At 32.7% G+C, this 19,111-nt stretch overlaps 1 pseudogene; it reads left to right on the plus strand.

Moving 5' to 3' along the window:
• The first annotated feature begins 7,151 nt into the window (after positions 1–7,151).
• The window catches only part of LOC110646525 (nucleoside diphosphate kinase III, chloroplastic/mitochondrial-like), a 63,756-nt pseudogene continuing 51,796 nt past the window's right edge, over positions 7,152–19,111 (plus strand).

A 19,111-nucleotide genomic window follows, 5' to 3' on the forward strand; every position in this document is an offset into this window, starting at 1 on the left:
TCGCCTGTTCAACCCGGTTTGTAAATAATTCCATATTTCTTCTGGCTCCCTGACCTAATTATTTAACTGGCTTAACAGTTCTTTTTCGTGATTTTCTCTTTTTCACTGTGTTTATAAGGGTCCTAAGGACCGCGGCATCACATTTTATGATTCGAAATTTGAGTTTAAAAAGACTTTGCAGTCCTTCTCGAGAAGGTCACCTATCGCTGTGACTCTCGGCTCGTTTAACTTCTTCTGTTATGTTTTTCTTATTTATACTTAACTAATTGAACATTACTAATTATTTGTGTTTATGGCTTCTCTAGTTGTCTTAAGTGTGGTTCTAATCCCCTTAATTGTCCGGATCGACACCGGTCACCGGAACAGTGAAATATACCAGGCTATGCAAATAGGGGTGTTACAGACATTTAGTACACAGTGGGTGATAAGGCATTTCTCAAGGTTTTCCCTTGGAAGAGGATTATGAGATTTGGCAGAAAGGGGAAACTAAGTCCTCATTTCAATGGACCATATGAAGTTCTGGAAAGAGTGGGTCCTCTAACATATCAATTGGCATTACATCCAAAGCTAGAAAGGATACATAATGTCTTTTATGTGTCCATGTTGAGGAGGTATAGATCATACCTATCTCATATTCTACCTGTTGAGGAGATTGAGGTCAATACATACCTCACATATGAGGAAGAACCTATAAAAATTCTGGCATATGAGGTGAAGCAGCTAAGAAACAAGCAGATACCTCTGATGTAAGTGCTGTGGAACCATCATTTAGGCCAGGAGGCTACTTGGAAGTGTGAGGAGGACATGAGGAGACAACACCCACAACTATTCAGAGACTAAAATCAGGTAAAATTTCGCGACAAAATTTCTTTTAAGGGGGAGAGAATTGTAACACCCCTATATTAAGCAGTCTATGCATTCTACTGTTCTGGTGATCGATATCTGTCTAGACAGTTAGGATGTCTAGACATATGTTTATAGCACCTAGAAAAGCCCTGAACAAAAATTAATAGTAATTACCAGAAGGTAAAATACAAATAAAAAAAACAAAGCATAAAAGGTTAAATGAGCCGAGCCATACCGGGAAGTGTCTGCGAGCTCAGTCAAAACCCTAAATTTGTATGGGACATTATGACACCGCAGGCCTAGGGATAATTGCGAAGCTAGGAAAAATGATAGAATCACATAAAAGAATTAATAACTAGGTCAGAGTTCAGGAAGAAATACAATGTTATTGAAAAATTGGATCAGACTAGTGAGGGGCAATTTGGACAATTCACCCTTAGGGGTGACTCATGACCTAAATGTCCAATAAAATATAGGAAATTAAGATTTTGAAATATAGAATAAAAGAGGGAAGATGTATGAAAAGAAAAAGAAAAGAAATTAGAAATAAAACTTTATGACATCATCAATGTGAGGTAAGCATGACTCAATAAATCATTTTAATTTTTCATTAATTAATCTTAGAGATAATTAATGACTTAAAGAGACAAAAAGAAAAAAAATAATAATTAGTTAGTCTTTTTCTTCCTTTGGGCCAAAATCTCCTCTCTCCTCTCTCTCAAAAATTTTTCATTTTTCCTCCATTAAAGCTCCTTTACAAGCTTCTTAAACCTTAAATTTCACCCTCTATCCTTTAGAATAAGTATAGAAAACTTCAAATTGAACCTCAGAAAGAAGATTGAAGAAGGAAAAACTCAAGAACAAGGTAGAAATTTGGAAGAAGGAAGAGCTACACAAAGAGGTTAGTCATGAATTACCTAATTTCCCTTCATATTCATGAATATGCACTTGAATTAAATTAAAATTGAGGAAAATGAAACAAAAACAACATGTTAGGGACATAGTGGGAATTCGGTAGCCATGAGGACATGAGGGCAATGTTGTGTTTTAATGCATTTAATCTTATATACAAGTTCAATTAAGTAATTAAACATGATTGGTATACTTTAAATTCATAAATGGAAACACTTGAGGAATTAGGGTTCTTGACTGAGGGAAATTGCGGGGGGGGGGGGGGGGGGGGAGAAAATTAGGGATTTTGAGAATTGCTGCCAAATGACCTAATTGAGGTTTAAAATGGCCAATTGTTGTCATTTGGGGTGTGTTGAATGGTTAGAATTGAGTAGAAAAGATGAATGTGGTGCTGCCCAATCTGGACAGCCTGACCATGGTCCACTTAAAGGATCAAAATTGAAATTCTGTTACTGCAATTGGTGTGATGCCAATTGGAGATGAAAATTAAGATATAATGCAACAATTTTTATGCAGATACCCTACCCTGAAAATGACCATAAGCTAGTGTAAAATTAGGTTAAATTCGGATTAGGCATACTGCCCCTGTACAAAACTGATCATATGAACAGTACTTGTTCAAATGGTCATAACTTGGTGTAGATAGGTCCAAATGACCTGATTTTTATATCATTGGAAAGCTATGACATAGTAGAATAACTTTCATGAAGAACACAATCCCAAATTTTGACCAAAACCAAATCAATTTGCCACCCAAACTTGAGTTATTAAAACTGCCAGAACCCAGAATTTTGCCCAGAATTATGGAATTGGTCAATCCGGCCAGTTATGGTTAAATGGCCATAACTTAAGCTACAAAACTCCAAATGGAGTGACTCAAAAAGGGAATTGAAGTTAAGACATTAAAGAACAACTTTATTGAAGGAAAGTTAGCCAAATTTCTATTCTAGAGGGTCTAATGTAACAATAAAATTGAGTGACCCAAAACTGAAAATTTACAAATTCTCTTAGGAAACTTTGAATTTAGAGTGGCAATCAATGCAAACAAATTTGACACTCAAAATGTGGTACATGAGTGCATTTAGAACTAACATACCTATTAAAGGTGAAAAAGTTAACATTTTGACTTGAATAGTGCAGTGAATAGTACTTCCATAAACAAAAATGTAAAGGACCCGAATTTATAAATCGTAGTGGATTGAATAATTCTACAAAAATTTATTTGTTGAAATTTCTTATTAGAAATGATTTAGATAAGTACTGAAAACACTGTAAATTGCGTGTTTCAGTAGAAAAAGACAATGGGAAGGACAAAGAGAAAGTGAGTTAAGACTAAGAGGCGACTCATAAAAGGTTTGTGCACAACAATTAATTTCTTGTTGATTTTCAATTGAAATTTTATTTTGAGCAAACTATGAAATTAAATTATGACTTTATTTCTATCGAGAATTGTAAATAAAACCAATTGTGTACTGTTGGCCTAAATGTTGAGAAATTTATTTGAATGCCAATTGCTGAATGCTTTGATGCTTGGGAATTGTTCAAATGATTTGAAACCACAACGATCATGATTAATTGATTGAATTCCTCACTAGCTTGCCTAGTAGGATGAATTGGTTTTAAATTCCCTCTCTGGCTGAAGTGTTGAGGTGTGTGCCAGTTGAGGACGAATAAGATGAGTACTCATATATTTTGCTAGCTAGCTATGGTATTCCTCATTAGCTATTGGCTATTGGGATGAATTGAACATTGGTGTCATGTTTAAGCTGTGTGACTTGTTAAAAATATTATTTGGTGAATTATGAAGTGAAAATTGATTTCTTTAAGAAATTTTCTATCTTTCGAAATTAAGCATGATTTTATGTGTTAACACATCAATTGGTTTACTTGTCATTTATTTATTGTTTAAATCATCATTCTCTTAATGTTGTGCACCACTGAGACATTGGCTCAGCGATGGCTTTTCATTGCTGTCACAGGTAAAGATACAGATAAAGCAGCAGAATAGGTTGCTTGTGGTTAGAAGTGACTGTACTTTTGGATTTTGGCGGGTATACAGATTATACCCCTTGTAAACTTTTTATTTTAATGTACATGAACTGTATGTATGTACTGTAATTGGTCTTGAGCAGTTGTATAATAAAGTTTATAAATTATTTTGATCTGTAAAAATGTTGTAATATAAACCTCTTATTTCAATTTATGAAATGCTCAGTTATGTTGAGGTTTGTTTTATAAATTGCTAGGAATGGTATTGAATTGAATTTGAATTGTGTTGTTGAAATTGAGTTGAATTGAACTATATTGGAGTTTAGGGTTGAGATAAAAATATTGGGAGTGCTTTTACAGGTTTTTGGAAGAACTGTTTTTCCAAATTATAGACGGCACTCTGCCAAAATTTTTACAAAAATTGCGGAGATTTTAAATTAATCAATAATTTTGATTTTTAGATAAATTCCAATTTGAGGATTTTAATAATTAAGAAATATGACCCACCATTTTAAATTAAAAGGAAAAAGGGTTTAAAATTCCTTGTAGTATATTTAATGGGTTAACGGTAGATGAAGTTCGGTAATCTATTAGATATGCTACGGGATCATGTTATGTCTTACGAAGGGGTAAAGTGTGATATAGAATTAAAAGAGAACATAAGATTCGATGCAATTAGAGTTTGACATAAGCCATGACTTTAGCTAGAATTAGGACTTTGTAACGGAAGAATTCTAGTGTATGGCATGTATGATCAAGGTTCATGAATTGAAGAAATAATTTACAACTAATTGGATAGTCATAGCACATTATGTTGGATGTCAACTATGGTTTATGAGAATTTGAATGAAATCATAATTTCATTTTTGAGTTTGAAATTATTCCAATAATATTAAGGAGTTAATATTATTCTCATTGCTAATTAGTAATGAGCATAATAAGTCACATACATAAAAGCAATTGATCAAAGTATAATTAAGTTAATTAATTGATTAAAGAGTTTAATTAATTAATTGAATTAATAAATTTTAGTTTGCAATTAGATTACAAAGTTTCTAGCATGACTTGAAACTAAATTCATTCTTAGAAGTATTCAAGTTATTATTTAAAATGTTGAAATATGAACTTGGAAATTAAATTAAAGAAGAAATGAAATTTGACTTGTCAAAGTAAGAATATTGACCATGTTGACTTGGTCAAATGTTTACTTGGATTAAGTTTGACTTAGTCAACCTTGGGAGAAATTTAATTAATTAAGGATTAATTAATTAATTAAATGGCATGATTAATGATGATTAATTAAATCTTAATTTCTTGATTAATACTAAGTGTTGACAAATGGATCAATGAGATTGGGACAAAGCTTTTGATTAACCGATTAGAAGTTACCATTTGTTAACTTGTATTAAACAAAAAATTGAGATATTTATCGAAGGGATAAGAAGAAAATTAATTTGGTCTTCTTGTTCCCAAGTGAGCCAGCCACCTTCTCCTTTCCCTTTCTTAAGTTTCATCTTCATCCTTGAAACCAAAATCAAGAGCACTAAGTGTTACTGCTCTTGAATTAAGCCTTGAGAAATTGTTTCTCCTTACTTCCAATTAGAAATAACTTGAAATACAACATATACTTTCTCCGTTCTTCTTAGCTGCCCCATTTGAAGAACTTAGAAGAGTTTCTTGGTTGATCAAGGAGCTTTGATCGAGTGTTTATGTGGACAAGCTGGAGGACTAGCAATTGATAGTCTTCACTACCCAGATTTGGTGGGAATCTCAAGAGTGAGTTAATCTTCAAAACCGTAGCTTCGTATAATTTGGGCAAATTATTTTCTAATGGCAATTAGGCTTGATTGGCATTTAAAGCATGATTTAATATAACTAAATGATGCATTTTTTAATAGCTTAATGATGCATAAAACTCTAGGTTAAGAAAAAATTTCAAATTGCTAATTATTGCACCTATTGATGAATTGGTCTTGCAACTGGTGCATAACACTTTCAAATCATGGCTTAGTATAAAGCTAGAGTCAAAAGGGCAAAACATAGTTGGTTAATTCTTCTTTTTCTAAAGTGAAAATCAGACACAAGGAAAGGCAAAAGGCCCAATGAATCAAGTGCCAATTACCAATTCCCTTGAGTAATTTTATTGAGAGAAAAATTATTGGGTAAAATTATTTCATGATCCTTCAAATCTCCACCTTATAGTAGGTAGATTTTACAAATCAAACAAAATAGAAAAGGTATCTAATAATCTTGAACTTGATACAATGTAAAGAAGGTCTCATGCATCTCCTTTCTTAATGCAATATCTAGTATTCTCATCAACTCGATGTGTTTCTCTCTTACAGCAAATGGATTCTTGCTAAGGCAAAGGAACTACTGCTATTAGTAGTAGCAAGCACGTCAAGATCAAGCGTTGAAGAAGGGGATGTTTCCCCATTACTTTACATGATAAAGAGCAAAGCGAAGCATCCTCTTTTCACAAAACTAGGCCCGTGTTTTTTTTTTCTTTTTTTTCAAAAGAGAGATTGAGAGAGTAAGGATTTAAATATGACACATACTAAATAAATGATATCGTTAACCATTGACCAAAGCAGGCTAGGCAACACTAGGTCCATGTTACCCCTTCTAATTAATGACTAAAATCAGAACATAATACTTATGATTATGGTTACACTCAATCATTTTTTTATTTTATAATTTTTTTTACAAAATATTTTAAAGAAATTTAATTAATATTTAAGTTAAAATAGTTCTTTTTATAAAAACATATCTAAACCTTAAAAAAAATAAATAGTGAAAAAAAAATTATAATAATTTGAACCCAAGGAAAATAAATGATTAAATTTATTCATTATATATCTAATTTTGAAATATAATAACAATTGTAATTTTTTATTTATTTTTATTTATAATAAGAAAAATCCTCAAATATTAAATTGTTTTAATTTAAAATTATATTTAATAGACTATAATTCAATATAATATAATTAAATTTTATATTTTACAAATTATCAAATCACAGCTTAAATTCAATCAAGGAAAAATTGATCGGTCATTTTTCACCTTCAAAATATAGAGTGTGGGATATATGCAATTAAAGTCGTCTCATCTATATAATTTAAAACTATTTATTTATACGGGTAAAAAAAAATATTATTCAGCGCCCTTTATTAAATTAAAAAAAAAAAATACACGTTGAATGAGAGCCGCATGTCTTTAGTTAGATTTGACGGATCATCTCTAACATTTCGGATGGGGTTTGACCTGACCGTAAAACAAAACATGCACGCATATCTTTAACTGATCACTGTTCACTGTCTCTCGCTCTTATCAGCTGTTGCTCTTGCTCCTCAACTTTCATATATATACCTCTCCCTATCTCCACACCTCAATTTTCTTCTTCCAAAAACATGAGCTCTCAGATTTTCAGATCTGCCTCTAAAGCAGTCTAGTCTCTTCTCCCTGCTTCTAATACCTCCCACTTCTTCTCTGCTGTTACTTTTCAATCATTTGCGATTCATTTGTTTTTGTTTAAGCTTTGATGTGACTTTTGAGGTTCCTGAACTATGAAATTCTATGTCTTTCAATCACTTTTTTCCCTTTTGCTTCCCCATTTAGAATTTGATAATCTATAATTATTTACAATTCGATTTCTTTTCTTTTTCAAATCAATGTTCTTTTGGGCCAATGATAGCATCAGCGCTTGAATTTGTGTTTCTTTGGGTTTTAGTTGTTGAAGTTAATGTTGCAGAACTTTGGTCTTGAATCTTGATCTAATAATGAGTATCTTATTGATTTGTAGAAGGGCGAACTGTAGCTGCAGCAGCGGCAGTTGCATTCAGTGGAAAAGCGCCTTGTCTAGCTTCGGCTTTTGGAAGGACTGTTTCTGCTAATGCTTCTAGGCAATGGATTTCTGGAGTTCTTGCAATTCCTGCTGCTGGTTTGATTATTTTAAAAGCAAAAGCTTCTCTTTTTCTGCTTTCATGTGGATTCTGTGCATCTTTTTCATCATTCTTCCAGACACTTGAGATTGCAATATATAAGGCAATGTGCGTATGTATTTCATTTCATTTTATGAGAGAAACATAGAGGAGAGAGAGAGAGAGAGAGAGAGAGAGAGAGAGAGAGAGAGAGAGAGAAAGAGAGACATTAATTTAAGTGTAAAATCTGAGCAGAGAAAAGATAAAAGTTTATCTGTGAATTTGGGATTGGAAAACGAAGAGGAGCCTTTCCCTTGCTCAAGTTTTCGGCAATGTGGCTTCCAGGACATCTTCTACAATAAGGTAATGGGATAAATTTTGGGCAAGGAAAAGAATATGGACTTGTTTGCTTGAGATATTGACCGTATCAAACAATATACATTTTGATTCAGTTAATTACCAAAATGGTGCGAATAAAGCTGGCCGGGAAAGCTAGTGCACTGGGACGCTATTATGACCAGCGTCCCAACGTCAGGACGCGAATATAAATAGCATCTTAGTGTTTCGAAAAATTCTTTCCTGTCCCTACCAGCAAAACGCTAATGATAATAGCATCCTGCTGAATTTGAATTTTTTTAATATCTATTTATTTTTTTTTAATACCCATATATTTTTTTAGCAGTAATATAACATTTGTGAAATGTAATTATGTTTATACATTGTAAAAAAAATTATAGATTAACATATTAAAATATATTTATGTTAAAAATAATAAAGACGTATTATCCTATTGAAAACTTTTTGTTTATTTTGTAAAAATATGTATTTGAATTTGTTTTTTAATACCCATTTATTTTTTAATATCCATTTATTTTTTGAGTAGTAATATAACATTTGTAAAATGTAATTGTGTCTATAAATTGCAAAAAAAGAAAAAATAGATTTAAAGATTTAAAAAAATTATGTTAAAAGGATTAATTGCTTATTAATGTATTGGAAATTTTATATTTATTTTGTAAAATATGTTTTTTTTATAAATTAAAAAAATTCTTAGTTTATAAATTAAAAATATTAATGTATGATATTTGAATGACTATGTTTTATTCATCTTACTTGGGACTTTTTTTGGTTTATTTTTTTAAAACATATTTTTTAATTTGTACATTTAAAAATATGTTAGTTTTATACATTACAAAATATTAAAGTATAAAATTTATATTGTAATTTTTTTAAAAAAAATGTTAGTTTGATAGATAAAAAAAAACTAAATTATAATATTTTCATCATCATATTGCATGAGCAATAAACAAAAATTATAGATATAAAATGCAAAAGGGAAGATATAAGTTGAGACAAGTATATAAATTAGCATAACAATTAAAAATGTAATATAACAAAAAAAAAATTGAAAGTTGGAACATAAAAAATATAAAATAAGGCAAATATTAAAAAAAGTTAAGTGCCACAGCCAAGTCTCCTTATATATTGCCTCGGTCGAAGAATTCGATGTTATACCCCTTCCTTCTAATCTTGTGGATCACCTTGTGTAACACCCCTATATGCATAACTATATATAATTTACTGTTCCGGTGACCGGTGTCGGTCTTGACAATTAAGGGGGATTATAATCAAAATTAAGACACCTAGAAAACCCTGAATGAAAATTTATAGTGATTACCAGTTAATTAAGTATAAACAAGAAAAACAAAGCATAAAAAGTTAAATGAGCCGATGGTCACAGTGATGAATGACTTTACCGGGAAGTGACTACGAGGTCACTCCCAACTCAAATTTTGAATGGGAAATTGTGACACCGCAGTCCTAAGAACTATTCCGAATCTAGTTGAAAAGAGAAAATCACAGAAAAGAGCTGATAAGTAGGTCAAATAACTAGGTCAGGACTCCGAAAGAAATACCAGATTATTTGCAAACTGGATCAAATCGGTGAGGGGCAAATTGGTCAATTCACCTGTAGAGGTGACTCCTGACCTAACTGTCCAATAAAATCGGAGAAATGAAAATTTCAGAATTTAGAATTAAATTAAAGAACTATGGAAAAATAAAGGAAAAAGAAAATGAAATGAAAATAGGTTTATAACATCACCTTAATGACATCACCTATGATGTCTAAAATGGAATTTAATTTCTCTAATTTTTTACTAAGTCAAAATGCTAGATAAATATCAAATTAAAAGAAAAAAAAAGGGTGTGTCATCTTCTTCATCTTGTGCTGTCCACTCCCACTCCCACTTCTCTCTCTTTAGTTTTTGTTCCTCCGTTAAAGCTTGATTTCAAGCTTTCTAAACCCTCAAATTAACCATAAATCCCCAAAATTCTCCATATAAACCTCACTTTGGCAACTTGAAAAGAATTTTGATCAAGAAAAAAAGGAAGAAAAGTGGAAGAATTGAGAGTTGGAACTTCAAAGTAAAGGTTAGTAATTTAAACTTATAAATTATAGTTAAATTAAGCTTATGTATGTGAATTAAACTTAGAATGAAAGTGAAATCCGAACAAAAACAATTATGGGGGACCAATTGTGAATTTCGGCTAGCCCTTAAGGGAGTAGAATGTGACACCCCTTACCCGTCTACAGTATATCCGGGTAAGATATGTCACACGGTGTACCGGCACACTCTATTTTACCTTAATTAATTTTTGTCGTAATTTTGAATATAATTTATGAAATATAATTTATTTAAGCCATTTATCAAAATTATTATTTATTTGAGGTTCCGAAAATTTTGTAGAAAATCCGGCAGAGTATCGGCTAAAAATGGAGAAAACAGTTCTTCGGAACCTGTGAAAAACACTTCCAATATTCATATTCAATCATTCTCAAACTTCAATATCATAATCTCAACAATTTTCAATTTAAGTTCTCAATCATCCATCACATGTGATAATCAAGTATAAATCACAAATAAACATTCTCTTTTCCATTCACAAACACAATTCTCATTATTTACATGATCATCAAAATACATTTCATAAGTTCAACTACATATGAGAAAATAAAAATTTAGTTACAAAATACCAAAATGACACCTAGTGTCCTACCAATGCACTGCAGAAGTTGAGGTGACACGGACACTGTGCAGAACTGCAGGATGGACTCACCCAGTCTGCGGTCTACTGGGCTCACGATCTGTATCTCTAGAACCTACGCGTGGCAAAAGCAACGCGCTAAGCAATAATGCTTAGTGTTGCAATAATAAAATAAAAGAAAGTAGCAGAAAATAAATATGTATATGTCTTATTTGTTTTGTATCTCTTATATTCATTTATTTCTTTAACTTTGTCCATTTTCATTCATTTGGTTGCCCAAGTAACCTATACTAGACGACTGGACTGGATAAACGGGTAAACTGGCACTGGGTATCTAGTACCTCGGGCCGTCACACCATCGGTCACATATGCATCTCCCGGTGTGCAACAGAACAGCTAACAAGCTGTAAATAGTATTAGGCACGAGGCCAAGTCTCAACACAATATCAAAATGGCTAAAAGCCATAAAATCACAGAATGACATAATGCCATATGCAGTACTGCTAATTGAATCCTATTGGCATGCCAAACTATCCAAACCAATCTTGTTAGGTATACTAGGGCATTTGATACTTTTGAATTCTTCAATTTTTGAATTTCAAGTTTTGGTGTCACTATTCACTTCATTGGTCAACAAAAATGTTGACTTTTGGATAGAAAATAGGTACATTGGTTTTAACACTCCCAATGTACCACATTTTACATTTAAAACTTGTTGGAATTGAGCACCCATACCATTTCTAAACTTAAAACCAAGAGGGCAGAATTTTCGGTTTTTGAAGCCTAACTTTACTGTTCCATTAAGCACTGTTGCAGTGGGAATTTGAGGAAATGGTAAACATGAAAGTTGTTCCTTATTTTGTCTAGTTGAATTTCCTTTTTTGAATCACTCCATTTGGAGTTTTTTAGCTCCAGATATGGTGCAAAAACCACAGCTGGCCGGATTGAAAAAACTGCAGAATTACCAAATCTATAGTACCATGAACAGTGACTGCCACTGTCTTGTTGGATAGGTTCTGGTCATAATTTGGGGTAGGTTTCTTCATAAAAGTTGTTTGTCTATGTCTTAACTTGTTGCTGTAAAAATTTCAGGTCAATTGACCATTTCTACAGCGAGTTATGGCCAAATGAACAGTTACTGTTCATTTGGCCATTCTGCAGAATTGGCTTGCAAGGTACCCGGATTGGGGCCAACTTTTGGTCCTCTTGCTTTGGTCTTTTGGGTATGGTTTCTTCAGCAAAAATGTGCCATTATAAGTTTAGTTTCATGTCCAATTGGCCAAACACCAATTGGACCAACACAGCCAAAGATATGGCAGTCCAAGTGGGCTGGAATCACAGCCACCCTGCTGCACTCACTGGGCAGCATACTCATTCACTTTGCCATGCTATATTTCAGTCCAAATTATGGTCAAATTTCCTCAAATGGTCACTAATTGACCATTAGAATGTTCTTTAACAATTTCATAAGCCAAGTCCACATTTTACTCTCAAAACCCTAGTTTCCATTATAAATTTTCACAACATACCTTAATTACTAACTCATTCACTAACCACATGCATACATGCTTTAAACATGATCTCTAATCCACTTTAAGTCCATCAAAACACTCCATCATTGTTCCTTCCTTAGGGCTGCCGAAATTCATGGTAGGCATACACACAAATTTGGTTCATTTAATTCACAAATTCATGTTGATTTCAAGTCCCTAACATGGAAAATAAGGGTTTTAAGTAGATAGGTGCACTAACCTTTAAGTGGCACTTCTTGGACTTGTATTCTCCTTAGAATTCCTACTTCTTATGGCTGCCTAGAGTTCCCTTGTGATGTGGGGATGACTTTTTGTGAAAGGATATTAGGATTTTAAGGTTGGTTTTTGGGAGATTTCAAGCTCAATTTGAGCAACAATGGAGGTTTGGCTAAGGATGGGTTTCGGCTGGTTTGGTAGGAAGGAGATGGCTGCTAGCTTTTGGTCTTTTTCTGGTCTTGTTTATCTCTTTTTATTAGTTAGTTAAATGGTTGTTCAATTGTGATTGGTTGTAGCTTTTAAATAACATCATCATGATGTCATAAATGAGCCTTTTTTCTCATTTTCTTTTCTTTTCTTCACTACTCATTTTCAATTTAATTTTTAGTAATGTTTATTCATATTTTATGTCATATTAATTATTTACTTAACTGGACAAGTCGGCCAAAAATCACCTCTGAAGGCGAAATGACCAAAATGCCCTCCGTTTGGCTTAACGGGTCAAAATTGTCTGTACTGATTGAAAAATTTTTCTAAATATTTTCTTGGCATTCTAATGCCATAGGAACCTCAATGATCCTTCTCTGGAGTCCAAAAATTATTTTATGAATTTCTCTCGGGTCTAGGGCTCCTAGTTGCGAGAACCGCAACTTCCCTCTGGGTTACCCATCGCTTGGGCACCGGCTCATTTAACTTGGTTGTATTTTATTTCTAAAATTTTTCCTAAATTTTTTCTTATTAATATTTGAGTTAATTATGGTTCCTCACTTCAATTTAAATATTTTTCCGAACGTTCTAGCTGTCCGGACCGACACCAGTCACCGGAACAGTAGAATGTATGGAGTTGCTACCGGGAGGGTGTTACATAGAAATTGCATGATTTTGATGCACTTAAAGATGTAGATAAGATGGATTTAATGTGTAAACAATGTTTATATGCTTTAATTGTAACACCCCTAATTGCATAGCCTGGTATATTTCACTATTTCGATGACCGGTGTCGGTCCGAATAATTAAGGGGATTAGAATCATACTTAAGACAACTAGAGAAGTCATAAACACAAATAATTAGTAATTGTCAATTAGTTAAGTATAAATAAGAAAAACAGAACATAAGAAGTTAAACGAGCCGACCTTCTCGGGAACGACTGCGAAGTCAATTTAAACTCAAATTTTGAACCGTAAAATGTGACGCTGCGGTCCTTAAGACCATTACGAACACAGTGGAAAAGAGAAAATTAAGAAAAAGAACTGTTAAGCAAGTCAAATAATTAGGTCAGGGAGCTGGAAGAAATATTAAATTATTTGCAAACCGGGTTGAACCGGCGAGGGGCAATTTGATCAATTGACCCCGAGAGCTGACTCCTAACCTAACTGTCAAATAAAATCGGAGAAAAGAAAATTTCGGAGTTGGAAATTAAATTAAAGAACTAATAGAAAAATAAAAAAAGAAAAAAAAAGAAAAGAAAAAGCTAATTACATCACTTTATGACATCAAAATGATGTCAAAATTAATTATTTTAATTCCCACAATTTTTGACCCATTCAAATACATAAAGTAAGACTTAAAAGACATAAAAATTAAAAAAGAAAATGGTCTTCTACTACCTCAAAAAAATCGGCAGCCATGGCTCTCCCAAATTCCACCATTGACTCCTCCATAAAAGCTTGAATACAAGCTTTTAAACACCCATTTGACTCTACCTTACCCCAAATTCTCCCATAAAAACTAAATTTAATCACTTAAGAAGAAGATTAGTCATCAAAGAAAGAAGAAAAGAAGAAAGAAAATTGGAGAAAAGGGGAGTTAGAAGTTGCTACACAAAGGTTAGTGATTTAAGTTGCAAATGAGTTTATTACTTGTGTTTATAACTTAGTTAACTTAGAAAAATGCTTAAAATGAAATAAAAATTTGTTGAGGGACCATGAATGATTTTCAGCCAGCATGTATATGGGAGTACATTTGCATGGTTTGATGGATTTAATTGGGTATATAAACCTTAGTTAGTTGAATGACTATGGTTAAAGGCATGGAATCAAGTAAATGCAAAGATAGTGTGAATTAGGGTTTTGAACATTAGGGTTTAGAGACCAAAAATGTGAAGAAGTACTAAATGATGTCTTTGACATAGTTTAAGGGAAGAAATGGTCATTTGTGACCTAATTAAGTGTGTTAGAAGTGTTTAAATCAAAGCCAAATTCGGATTGGGTATGAAGCATGACCAAAAATTAACTTTGAGGGACCAAAAATGAAATTTTACAAGTCCAATTGGTATGGGACCAATTGGGACTGAAAATAGGCACTAAATGACACAATTTTCATTTAGGAAGCATGCCCAAAAAGTGACCAAAACCTAGTGAACAAACTAACCAAACTTGAAAATATGCAGTATGAACAGTACACATGAACAGTAATCGTGTTTGGGCTCATAACATGAGCTACAAAACTCCAATTTAGGTGATTCAAAAAGGAAAATAAACTTAAGACATTAGGGAACATTTTCTATGAAGAAAGTTTTGCCAAATTCCAATAGTAAAGTGACCAATGGAACAGTGCAAATTAGGACTCCAAAACTGAAAATTTTCAATTTTGCCTTAAAGACTTAGAATTTGAATAAACAACCAAAACCAACAAATTTAGTGACCAAAATGTGGTATGTGAGTGAAGTTGGAATTCCCATACCTATTAAGCCTTAGAAAGTCAACAATTTGACTTGAATAGTGTAGTGAATAGTAACTCAAAACACAAAAATTTAAGGAACGTCGAGTTTAATACGTTAGAGCTAGGTAAAAGTGAAGTTAAATTTATTTTTGGATTTATGCTAAGTTATGGTACTGAAACACTGTAAAATTATGTGTTTTAGTTGAAAAGAATACCGAGAAAGAACCCGAGGAACCGAGTCAAGGCTAAGAGGCGACTCGCTTGAGGTTTGTGCACAACGTATACTTTTTATAATCATCTTTTGCATACTGTTTTGAATAATGTGAAATATTGGATTATGGCATTCTTATGATGTTCGATTTAAATTGTTGAAAGTTATTATGTATATTGAAATGACAATGTTTAGCAAATTGTTAAGATAAGTTTTGAAACCACAGTGTCATGACCATATATTTGAACACCTCACTAGCACGACTAGTGGGGGTAATTAGTTTCGAATTTTGATTCCTTCTCTGGAGAAGTGTTGAGGTGTGCCAGTAGAAGAGGATGTGAATGGATATCCATATATTTGAGCTAGCTAGCCTTATGATGTGATTTCTTTTTAGCCTCTGGCTATTGAGATTCTATTTGTTTCGAATAGCATGATCTAACTGTGGGTTTTATGAAATGTGTTTTGATACTTCGAAATGAACTTGGTTTGCATTAAAATCTCATAATTCATGTTTTGTGTTTAATGCTCATGTTTAGTCAAATTTTTGAATAAATGTGATTTATATTTTGCATAAAGATTATTTTAGTATGTTGTGCACCACTGAGTCCTAGTACTCAGCGATAGCTTCTATTGCTGCCGTAGATACAGAGACTAGAAGAGCAGCAGACTGAGCTACTAAGGATTAAAGATCATTCAGCTTGAAGTTATCGGGTATAATTTATATCCTGCCTGTAAATATTTATTTTGATGTATGTATTATACATAAATGTATGGACATGTAAAATGGGTCTTGAGCAGCTTGTACAAAATTTTGTATGAAGTTTGTAATAAAGTTTAGTTTGTGTTTCTTTTGATGTAAATTTGTAAGGATATGTATAAATTATTTTGTCTTTAATGAAATATGAGTGAAACTATTTTATTTAATTTGAATGAAATGTATTGCTAGTATTTTGAGGATTATTGAATTTTGAACTTAAGAAATTGATTGAAATGATTGAGAAATTAAAGCAGTTGTTGAGAAAACATTTTTAGAAGTGCTTTTTACAGGTATTTGAAGAACTGTTTTCTCGAAGTATAAACGGAACTCTATCATAATTTTTATAAAATTTGCAGAAAAATAAAATGGGCCAAAAGTTTTAACTAGTTTTTAATTTCAATTAAATGTTTTAAATACTTATTAGAAAATGCTCACCACTTATCAAAAAGAAGAAAATTATTTTAAAATCCCTTGTAGGGTACTTAATGAGTTATCGGTAAGTGAAGTTCGGTAGTTCATTATGTATTCTACGGGATCATGTTATGTCTTACAGAGGAGTAAGGTGTGACATTAATTTTATAGTTTGAAACAAATTGTGTGAATTAGGGTTCATGAGTTCTTGAAGTTGGAGGAAATGGTCAATTGATGCAAATGACCTTAATTGAGGTTAGAAATTGTCAATTGTGACTAATTGTGATGTGTTTGAATGAATAGAAATGAAATGCAATTCGGATTTGTGAAGGGTCCCAATCTGGCAGTTTGACCTAGGTCCCTTTCAGTCCTCACATGGTCAAATTTTTTTAGGGAATTTCGGCAAAAGTGGGTCCTCGACACATATGTGGACATGAAACTGCAAGAGTTTTTGAGTTTAAAGCAAAAGGATAAAATAGTAGTAGAGTACGAAAGAGACTTCTCTCGATTGAGTCATTATGCAGGAAGCCTGCTTGCCACTCCTAGAGACATATGTAAATGTTTTGAGGCCGGGTTAAGGCATAGTCTAAGAATACAAGTTGTGGGGTTCCGACACCAGAATTTCTCAGAGCTAATATCGTAAGCCCTGGAACTAGAAAGAATTGAGAATGAAAGAACAGTTAAAAATGGTATAGAAGAGAAAGAGAAGACTAGAAAGACTATTGATCAAGTTCCTGATAGTGGGTCAGGAAAGAGAAAACATTTTAGAGGATCTAGCTCACGTGAATCGGGTAGAGGTAGATCTTCTGGATAGAAACCACCCCGATCGGATCAGCAAACTCAGCAGACACCCAGAAATAAGATGTCGGATCGACTTTGTGAAACTTGTGGTAAACCACATAATAGGGTATGTTATAGAGCCGTAAGAGCATATTTTAATTGTGGAGGGACTGGTCATTTTGCTAAGGATTGTATAAGTCACGCCATTCTAGATCATTTACTACTTCAGAGGGATCAGCCTAAGTTTCTACTCTAAAGAGTTCACCATCAATTAGTAGAGTCAGAGGCAGAGGTAGGGGTAGTACACCTAAAAGTCAGAGTACTGTGAATCAACCAAAACAAGGTGATGCTTCGGCTAGAGTATACACTATACGGTAGAGGGAAGAGGATGAGATTTCTGATATTGTTATTGGTACTTTCTTAATTTGTTTTACTAAGACATATATATATTGGTTGACCCGAGGTCTGCACACTTTTATGTTAGTGCCAGCATTGCTTACTTTCCTGCTATCCCTTGTATAAAAATCAATTTTAATATGTTAGTGACTAGTCTTTTTAGAATTAGTTTTGAAAGAGTTTGTTAGCGAAAGATATCTCCTAGAATACGATAAATTATTGAATATCGATAGATAAAAGAATTATGAAAGTAAAAATTTGAACAGTTGGTTCAGAGGTAATAAAGAAATGTTACGAAAATTAGCAAGATTATTGACTAGAATGGTCAAAGGACCCATGATTAGATAAATAATTCTAATATGACCACAATGGTCATTCTATAAGAAAACATGAATTGAAATATTAGACAGAATAATAGTAAGAGAAGATTAGTGTTATACAAACAAATTAAATGTTGTATTAGATTGTTAAAAGTCTTACATAAACTTAAAGGAAAGAAGATTATACGATTATATAGAAAGGAAAAAAATTAAGTTCTCACTCCATAGGACCACATAAAGTCCTAGAAAGAGTAGATTCATTAGCACACAGAATTGCTTACCTCTAAAAAGTGAAATGAATTTAAATTCAACGTATGATGGGGAAACTCATAAAGATCTTAGCACATGAGGTGAAGTAGCTGAGAAATAAATGTATACATTTAGTTAAGGTGTTATAGACCATTATTTAGATTATGAAGCTACATGAAAATATATGAAAGACATGAGAAAATAAATGTATGACTATTTTAGGATGGATATTGGGAAAAATTTTGCGGACGAAATTTCTTTTAAAGGGGGGAGAATTGTAACACCTCTATATGCATGGCTATGTATAATTTACTGTTCCGGTGACCGGTATAGGTCAGGATAATTAAGGGGATTAGAATCACAATTAAGAAACCTAAAAAAATCCTTAATGAAAATTTATAGTGATTACCAGTTAATTAAGCATAAATAACAAAAACAAAGCATAAAAAGTTAAATGAGCCAATGGTCACAGCGATGTGTGACCTTACCGGGAAGTGACTGTGAGGTCACTCCCAACTCAAATTTTGAGCGGGAAATTGTGACACCGTGGTCCTAACTATTGCGAATCTAGTGAAAAAGAGAAAATCACAGAAAAGAGCTGATAAGTAGGTCAAATAATTAGGTTAGAATTCCGAAAGAAATACCGGATTATTTGTAAACCGGATCAAATCGGTGAGGGGCAAATTGGTCAATTCACCCCTAGAGGTGACTCCTGACCTAACTGTCCAACAAAATCGGAGAAATAAAATTTTGGAATTTAGAATTAAATTAAAAAACTATGGAAAAATAAAAGAAAAAGAAAAAGAAATGAAAATAGGTTTATTACATCACCTTAATGACATCACCCATGATGTCAAAAATG

Source organism: Hevea brasiliensis, chromosome 9, assembly GCF_030052815.1.
Source record: "Hevea brasiliensis isolate MT/VB/25A 57/8 chromosome 9, ASM3005281v1, whole genome shotgun sequence".
Lineage (NCBI taxonomy): Eukaryota > Viridiplantae > Streptophyta > Magnoliopsida > Malpighiales > Euphorbiaceae > Hevea > Hevea brasiliensis.